This window comes from Orbicella franksi, chromosome 2 (genome assembly GCF_964199315.1).
Source record: "Orbicella franksi chromosome 2, jaOrbFran1.1, whole genome shotgun sequence".
Lineage (NCBI taxonomy): Eukaryota > Metazoa > Cnidaria > Anthozoa > Scleractinia > Merulinidae > Orbicella > Orbicella franksi.
In genome coordinates this window covers 3,097,029-3,106,630 of record NC_138146.1, presented here as the reverse complement: position 1 = coordinate 3,106,630, position 9,602 = coordinate 3,097,029, and the positions used below count along the sequence as shown (strand labels likewise).

General features: G+C 37.4%; 1 protein-coding gene across 1 annotated transcript in view; it reads left to right on the top strand.

Annotated features, from left to right (window-relative positions):
- The first annotated feature begins 275 nt into the window (after positions 1–275).
- Positions 276–9,602, top strand: part of LOC145476777 (glycerol-3-phosphate acyltransferase 4-like) — an 84,185-nt gene continuing 74,858 nt past the window's right edge. Inside the window, exons 1-3 of the mRNA XM_081455435.1 lie at positions 276–966; positions 1,110–1,184; positions 4,389–4,476. The gene's annotated coding sequence lies outside the window, so the exon portion shown is untranslated. The remainder of the gene's footprint in view (positions 967–1,109; positions 1,185–4,388; positions 4,477–9,602) is intronic.

Here is a 9,602-nt window from a genome sequence, read left to right as displayed (position 1 = left end):
ACACTTTATATTGAGTGAAGATGTTTGAAGCGTCCACTTGGAGTAAAATTTGTCCACAAACCGACTGTGAAAAAGGCAATAAATAAACAACAATTAAAACATGGTCTTGTCTCCAGAAGTCTTCAATTCGTCACAAGGCAAAGCCAAACACTGTTTGGACACGCGTTGTCAGGATCACGTTTTCGAGTAGACTCTGTCTTAGAACAGTGATATTTCATTATTTCCCTGTTTACATTTTGCGGACATAATATAAGCTCCACCTTGCGTGTCATACGAAAAGGGGTGTGACGTCAGCCAGACACTGATCATAAAGTGTCTTTTCAGCCCAAGTTCTCAAAGTTAATTTTAATTTTTTTATCAATAAAAAACACACTCTTCAACCAAAAAAGGGAAAGGAAAAAACTGGCGACAGACAGCAGGTGAATAGGGATGGCGGCCGAATTCATTCCTGTTTTTTCACCTGCTGATACAAACTCCGGCGGCGGCAAAATTTTAGAGATGCACGTTCGACAATTATGTAACCTTGAACCATTGCAAACCAGGAAAAGTTGATGGCGTTACACTAGTGAATGAGACCGGAAAATCAGAAACTTCGGAATTAATCCAAGGGACGAAAACGTGGGAATTGCCTTGCGTGACATAGCTGAGAATGCTGATTGTGTGACGGAAGGAAATCTGCGTTTGCGCAGAACACACTGCGAAGTGGTGTCCTTCCCAGGGCCCCCGCAAAATCGATCGCTGGCGACAGCTGTAATTAATTTATCGCACTTGCCTTGCCTTTTTTCCTGGGCTTTCTCCTCTTTCTTACTGCGTACATGACCAACCGCAGGGTAAAATGGTGTCTTGAGTGAAGTTTTCTCGTCAAATGAAGAAAAGTAAAGTGATCGCCGTTGAAGCGCCAAGTCTCGAGACAGTTTGATTCGAGGCTACGAGGAAAGTAGCGCTTCCATGTGAAGACATCGGTTGGTAAGGTTTTGATCGTTCTTTCTTGAACGATTCACCTATTTCACATTTAGCTGATCGTTTAATTCAAAAGGAATCATTTCTGTATCGAGGGTTTGAAGTTCTTGTGTTTCAAAGGTTTTTAAGTAATGATTTTATATTTACAGGCTTCCTGTGGTCATTCCCCAAAGCGGTTGCCCGAAGCTGACGGGCGAGGAAGTAGGATTACAGAAAGTTGAATGGTAAGTTGTTCTTTGATTTTACTTGAAATATTAAGATTGTGTTTAACAGCGCATCGGTAAAAGACATTCCCAGGGGAGCCGCCTCAAGATTTATCGAGTATGGTGTTCTCTGCCGTATTGAAAACTTCAACCTGAGAGCGTTGAAGTTTTGAGATTTTTTAGTTGTTTAAGTCCTCATGCCGCGGGGTGCTCAAGTGCCACGTCATCACCCTCAAAAAATTTTAACGTTTTGTTGTGTCCCAGGTACTATGAAAATGGAAAAAGGTTAAAATTTTCACCCCTAAAGATTTAATAGTTACGTTCAAACCCAATAAAATGTTTGAATGGTTTTCATTATGAGGCACAATGTTTCAAAAGAGGAGGCTTCTGTTTTCGGGGCTCCATTGAAGAGGAAGCCTTGACATCCCATATCCCGTCAAATTTTGACCTAATATCCCTTGATAGCCATTAATATTCTCGTTAATAGTCAGTATCCCGCATAAAATTAAATGTTTTCAAAGCTTGAAAATCAATTTTGTTAACTTGAAAATACGAAACACACTCACCTTGAGCGCTGGTGGTGAATAAAACCATTGTTTCAGTCTGTGCAATTCATTGCAGCACTTGATGCAATAATATGCACCGAAGCTACAATCCCAGCACCAAGGTTGACCATCCCTATCATAGTCACCCCCAACGTATTTGAGTGGGATGAAACTTTCCATCCTGATAGATGACTGAAGTAGGGGCACTCTTAATGCCTCCCCATCTATGCATAACTGTTCTCTGCGTTTTTGGTATGGCATGGACAATTCTTCACCATCGGATTCTTCATCACCTCTCTGTGACATGCCAGCAGCTCAGTCATCTTGTCCCATCTCGCTAAATTCCTCCCCATCCTTGGAACTTGTTGGAGCTGACCAACATGAAGGGAAGTTGGCAACTGATGTACTTCTCTTATTGGAGACATGGATCACTTTAAAAGCTGATTTCCCTGATCTCTTGCTGCTTCCAAAGGACATTGCACTGAAATAGCAGAGTTCAAGTGATTAAACTGAAATGAATGGGACGAAAAGAGAAATGGGGAGAAATTAATGCCTCTTTTACACTGATGTATAAGGTTTTGTCCATAAAGCATCAATATGAAGAGAATTGAATGCTCTACCTTTAGTGAAATATTAACTAGAAAAGAAAGTTGTCTGCTTCTTTTGTCCTCCCCCAGACCTATTTTGGGAGATGGGGAGGGGGGTGATTTACATTAACTGTTGCAGTTTTGGCTTATACATTCTTAGTACATGTACTCTAAAAAAAAACAAAAAAGCTTTTTCAGAGTTACTGAGCTTAATGCTCCCAAATTGAAAAACTATTATGTACACATACTTCAATAAATATGATTCTAAACTTGTAAAGGTATTCATCAAAGTATGTGTAGTTAACATTAGTTGCATTTGAAAAAAAAATCCTCCTTTCTACAGTCTAACAAATGTTTGTTTAACAACAACTTTATTGTAGTCAACATAGAAATTAGAGTCATATGAACAAAAATCAATTAAAATAAAGAGTACTGTACAGGGTTGCCCGAAATAACCTTAATTGGCTATTAAGACTGTTAACCTCAAGTTTTTTTGTTTCCTACTGTGAGCTTAGTAAAATTATTATTTTTTACCTAAAATTTATCTTTCACATTGTTTTAAGCCTCAAAAAACATCCTCAGGATCTTTGCGAATTGTTGAAATTGTGCATGGTTGCCTGGCAAAGGGTTCTTGTTCTCGTTTCTTGGGAGTGCACCCTATATGGTGAGGGTCTCCAAGATAATCAACATCAGGTGCAAATGAAGCTTGGCCTCCATAGTTTTCAGTAAGTAGTACAACCAATTTGGTTTTTTTTACAGCTAAATACTCTTTGACACTTAAATAAAGTGTTTCATTCATTCATTTAACATAAAAAACAGTAATTAGGTGAGAAAACAAAATGGAGAAAATTGTGAATGATCCTTGAGGGCTTGACATTGCGACCAACACAGTCGCATATGCAACTAGGAAAACGAGAGTAGTCGTCAATTTGTGACGAGGTTTTGCCTTGACTGACACAAATTAAAAGGGCCAGCAGTAATCTCAAAGGAAAAAGAATATTACTTGTGGATGAAAGACACAATTTATTCGAATAGATATAATAAAACAAACCCACGATTCTTTGATCGCCGACTGGGTCGCCATGTTTGAGTATTCTAAGGCACACTAAATTAAAGGTCTCTCTCTTGAAAACTTCAAAATGGCTGTCCCTGTTCGAAATCGCTCTACATGTATAATGCTTAAATCCTTGAGCATTGAGCGTGTCATGTATGTTTATGGATTGTGTCTCTTCTATTTGATTTTGTGCCTAAGAATTTACATTTGGCAACTATTTTTGACCACTTAGTCACCAAATGGCGACTTAAGGATTTTGTTAATTTCGAGCCTTGTCCTTGAGGATCAGACCCAAAGAACATTTTGGGAACATCTGTGAAATTATAACTTAAAAATAATGCTGATCAGGTTCATTTTTTGATGTCCTACCTTTCCTTGGAACTGGGAACTTGTGACGATGGATCTGAATGAGATATCAAAATACATCCTTGTATTGTTGCTGACAAATCCTTCTGATGATTGGAACCAGTGAGATACACTGAGATAAGATACAATGTAGGACCTTGATGTTCGGGGAGTGTTTGTAACTAAACACTTTGCTGATGTCGGTAATAATTGGAATGGCTGAATTGACAAGTAATGTCCCTAATAAATTAGTGTATGGGAAGAGATAAAATTTCCCTCGCATATATATACTTGCATAAACCAGTAATATTACTGGAGGTAGTTTTGCTATTGATTGAAGTGTACAAAATGTTTGAAACTGGTAAAAAACTTTCACCAAAACTCAGAATATGTAGAGTATCATTCATCAGAAATGTTGCTGTTTTCTCTAACTTATAATACATGCAATCAAATGAATATGAAACATAATAAAATTATTTCACAAATTTATAAAATTGTCATGAAAATACAACAGAATCGCGATGTTGCTCCGTGTTGTTGTGCAGGAGTATAATGTCCAAGATGCCTTCTGTTTCACATTTCTTCTAAATCCAGGAATGGAATTCTCTACTCTCATCATCTTCAAACTCTTCATCACTCTTGTTGGGTTGGTGTACACAATGTCTGGGTTAGTGTCAAAATTATACCTCGGCAGGTACAAGGCTGTTATGGCTGGACGAAGGCTTAGTGCTTTGTTTTGGGTGGTGTCTTGGCGAGGAATTAGGATTTCAGAAAGTTGAATGGTAAGTTGTTCTTTGATTTTACTTGAAATATTAAGATTGTGTTTAACAGCGCATCGGTAAAAGACATTCCCAGGGGAACCGCCTCAAGATTTATTGAGTATGGCGTCCTCTCCCATACTGAAAACTTCAACCTGAGAGTGTTGAAGTTTTGAGGTTTTTTAGTTGTTCAAGTCCCCATGCCGCAGGGTGCTCAAGTGCCACGTCATCACCCTCAAAAAGTTTGAGCATTTTGTTGTGTCCCAAGTACTATGAAAATGGAAAAAGGATAAAATTGTCACCCCTAAAGACTTAATGGCTACGCTCAAACACAATAAAATGTGTGAGTGGTTTTTATTACAAGGCACAATGTTGCAAAAGAGGGGGCTTCTGTTTTCGGGGCTCCATTGAAGAGGGAGTCGTGAGATCCCATATCCTGTCAAGTTTTGACGTAACATTTCTTGATAGCCATTAATATTCTCCTTAATAGTCAGTATCCCGTATAAAATTTAATGTTTTCAAAGCATGAAAATCAATTTGTTAACTTGAAAATACAAAACACACTCACCTTGAGCACTTGTGGTGTATAAAACTGATGTTTCAGTCTGTGCAACTCATTGCAGCACTGGATGCAATAATATGCACCAAAGCTACAATCCCAGCACCAAGTTTGACCATCCCTATCATAGTCACCCCCAACATATTTGAGTGGGATGAAACCTTCCATCCTGATAGATGACTGTAGTAGGGGCACTCTTCATGTCTCCCCATTTATGCATAACTGTTCTCTGCGTTTTTGGTATGGCACGGACAATGCTTCACCATCGGATTCTTCATCACCTCTCCATGACATGCAAGCAGCTGAGTCATGTTGTGCATCATGTTGTGCCATCTCAGCATCATTAACTAGCAAAGAAAGTTCTCTGCTTCTTTTGTCCTCCCCCAGACCTATTTTGGGAGATGGGGAGGGGGGGTGATTAATACATTAACTGTTGCAGTTTTGACTTATACATCCTTATTACATGCACTGTATCTCTAAAAAAACAAAAAAGCGTTTTCAGAGTTACTGAGCTTAATGCTCCCAAATTGAAAAACTATTTTGTACACATAATTCAATAAATATGATTCTAAACTTGCAAAGGTATTCATCAAAGTACGTGTAGTTAACAGTGGTTGCATTTGCAAAAAAATCCTCCTTTCTACAAAGTCTAACATGTGTTTGTTTAACAACAACTTTATTGTACTCAACATAGAAATTAGAGTTATATGAACAAAAATCAATTAAAATAAAGAGTACTTTACTTGGTTGCCCGAAATAACCTTAATGGGCTATGAAGACTGTTAACCTCAAGTTTTTTTGTTTCCTACTGTGAGCTTAGTAAAATTATTTTTTACCTAAAATTTATCTATCACATTGTTTTAAGCCTCAAAAAACATCTTCAGGATCTTTGCGAATTGTTGAAATTGTGCATGGTTGCCTGGCAAAGACTTGCAAAGGGTTCTTCTTCTTGTTTGTTGGGAGTGCACCCTATATGGTGAGGGTCTCCAAGATAATCAACATCAGGCGCAAATGAAGCTTGGCCTCCATAGCGTTCAGTAAGTAGTACAACCAATTTGGTTTTTTTTACAGCTAAATTCTCTTTGATACTTAAATAAAGTGTTTCATTCATTCATTTAACAGAAAAAACAGTAATTAGGTGAGAAAACAAAATGGAGAAAATTGTGAATGATCCTTGAGGGCTTGACATTGCGACCAATACAGTCGCATTTGCAACTAGGAAAACAAGAGTAGTCGCCAATTTGGGACTAGGTTTTGCCTTGACTGACACAAATTAAAAGGGCTAGCAGTAATCTCAAAGGAAAAAGAACATTACTTGTGGATGAAAGACACAATTTCACTACACTAATCTCCTTTGATAGCCATTGATATTCTCCTTAATATTCAGTATCCCGTATAAAATTTAATGTTTTCAAAGCATGAAAATCAATTTTGTTAACGTGAAAATACGAAACACACTCACCTTAAGCGCTTGTGGCGAATAGAACGGATGTTTCAGTCTGTGCAATTCATTGCAGCACTTGATGCAATAATATGCACCAAAGCTACAATCCCAGCACCAAGTTTGATCATCCCTATCACTGTCACCCCTAACATATTTAAGCGGAATGAGACCTTCCATCCTGATAGATGACTGTAGTAGGGGCACTCTTAATGCCTCCCCATTTATGCATAACTGTTCTCTGCGTTTTTGGGATGGCATGGACAATGCTTCACCATCGGATTCTTCATCACCTCTCCATGACATGCAAGCGGCTGAGTCATCTTGTGCCATCTCGCTAATTCCTCCCCATCTTTGAAACTTGTTGGAGCTGACCAACACGAAGGGAAGTTGGCAACTGATGTACTTCTCTTATTGGAGACTTGGATCATTTTAAAAGCTGATTTCCCTGATCTCTTGCTGCTTCCAAAGGACATTGCACTGAAATAGCAGAGTTCAAGTGATTAAACTGAAATGAACGGGACGAAAAGGAATGCCATTTTGAAAACTAAAATATTTTCTGGCAATCACCCACTCACCCACTCACTCTAGAAAAGTAACTGGTACAATGTGTGGAACGGGTGAAATATTGCATATCCCAAAAACTCCTGGGGAGAAATTAATGCCTCTTTTACACTGATGTATAAGGTTTTGTCCATAAAGCATCTGTATGAAGAGAATTGAATGCTCTACCTTTAGTGAACTATTAACTAGAAAAGAAAGTTCTCTGCTTCTTTTGTCCTTCCCGAGACCTATTTTGGGAGATGGGGAGGGGGTGATTTACATTAACTGTTGCAGTTTTGACTTATACATCCTTATTACATGTACTGTATCTCTAAAAAAACAAAAACGCTTTTTCAGAATTACTGAGCTTAATGTTCCCAAATTGAAAAACTATTATGTACACATAATTCAATAAATTTGATTCTAAACTTGCAAAGGTGTTCATCAAAGTACGTATAGTTAACATTAGTAGCATTTGAAAAAAAATCTTCCTTTCTGCAAAGTCTAAGATATGTTTGTTTAACAAAAACTTTATTGTAGTCAACATAGAAATTAGAGTCATATGAACAAAAATCAATTAAAATAAAGAGTACTGTACAGGGTTGCCCGAAATAACCTTAATGAGCTATTAAGACTGTTGACCTCAAGTTTTTTGTTTCCTACTGTGAGCTTAGTAAAATTATTATTTTTTACCTGAAATTTACCTTTCACATCGTTTTAAGCCTCAAAAAACATCTTCAGGATCTTTGCGAATTGTTGAAATTGTGCATGGTTGCCTGGCAAAGACTTACAAAGAGTTCTTGTTCTTGTTTCTTGGGAGTGCACCCTATATGGTTAGGGTCTCCAGGATAATCAAAATCAGGCACAAATGAAGCTTGGTCTCCATAGCTTTCAGTAAGTAGTACAACCAATTTGGTTTTTTTTACAGCTAAATACTCTTTGACACTGAAATAAAGTGTTTCATCCATTCATTCATTCAACAGAAAAAAAAAAAACAAAAAAACAAAAAACAGGATTTAGGTGAGAAAACAAAATGGAGAAAATTGTGAATGATCCTTGAGGGCTTGACATTGCGACCAATACAGTCGCATTTGCGACGTAACTTTAGTTATTTGCGACTAGAATAATGAGAGTAGTCGCACATGTGCGACTAGGTTTTGCCTTGACTGACACAAATTAAAAGGGCTAGCAGTAATCTCAAAGGAAAAAGAACGTTACTTGTGGATGAAAGACACAATTTATTCGAGTAGATATAATAAAACAAACGCACGATTCTTTGATCGTCAACTGGATCGCCATGTTTGATTATTCTAAGGCACACTAAAGTAAACGACTCTCTCTCTATCTCTCGAAAACTTTAAAATGGCTATCCCTGTTCGAAATCGCCCTACATGTATAATAAATTGCAAACCCTTGAGCATTGAGGGCGTCATGTATGTCTATGGATTATGTCTCTTCTATTTGATTTTGCGACTAAAAATTTGCATTTAGCGACTATTTTTGACCACTTAGTGGCCAATTGGCGACTTAAGGATTTTGTTAATTTCGAGCCTTGTCCTTGAGGATCAGACCCAAAGAACATTTTGGGAACATCTGTGAAGTTATAACTTAAAATACTGATCAGGCGCAGTTTTTGATGTCCTACCTTTCCTTGGAACTCGGAACTTGTGACGATGGATCTGAGTGAGATATCAAAATACATCCTTTAAATACTGTTGAAGACTGCGGGACAGTATCCTTAGTTATTCCTTTTAGACCTGGTGTAATTTATGCACTTTTTTGAGGCGCATGTCTTTTGCAGCTCTCCTTGGAAATTGGAACTTGTGACAATGGATCAGAACGAGATATCATTTTCTTCAAATACTGACGAAGACTGTAAGCTAATGCCCATATTTGTTCCCTATAGGCCTGGAGTAATTTATGCATTTTGTTGAGGCATATGTCTTTTGCACCATGAATGATAACTAGTGCATGTTAAAAGCATTCCAGAATCTTACATGGTTATATTGATGAAAGTGGAACAAAATGATGACATAACGTGTGGTCATGGTAGAAAAAGTGGTATTCTGAAGGAGATGTTCTTCAACAGAAGAGGAACAGTGGTAATGAGAGCTACAACTAGCTGTACATGGTCATGAATGGGAGTACCATTCATTTGCAAAACAGAACGAGAGGGATTTGAATTGGGAGATCAAGGGAAGTTGACTTAAAAGGAGTACATGAAAGAGGTATTTACTCAGATCTACAGCCCTCTACACAAATGACTATTGATTTCTCGACTATACGTTATATTGGCTTTTTAAAATGACAGGAAGTCAATTGGAAGTTGAATGCCAAATGATAATTAAAAGCATTATTTATCACTTAATTTTTGTAGTGCCAAAAACCTAAAGTCTAAAATCTTATGGTGCTTTACAAAAACGTGAAAAAAAAGATAAACAATATTCAGTCCCAGGAAAATATTTAAAGTAGAAAACTGAATGAAAAGATAATAAATTATTGTGCATGCATGAAATTTTGTTTAAAAAGTATTCAGCAAGGGAAACAAAGCTTAATAATTAACTAATCAAGTAACTTGGGAAAATTTTCCAAGGGTGAAATGTGTCC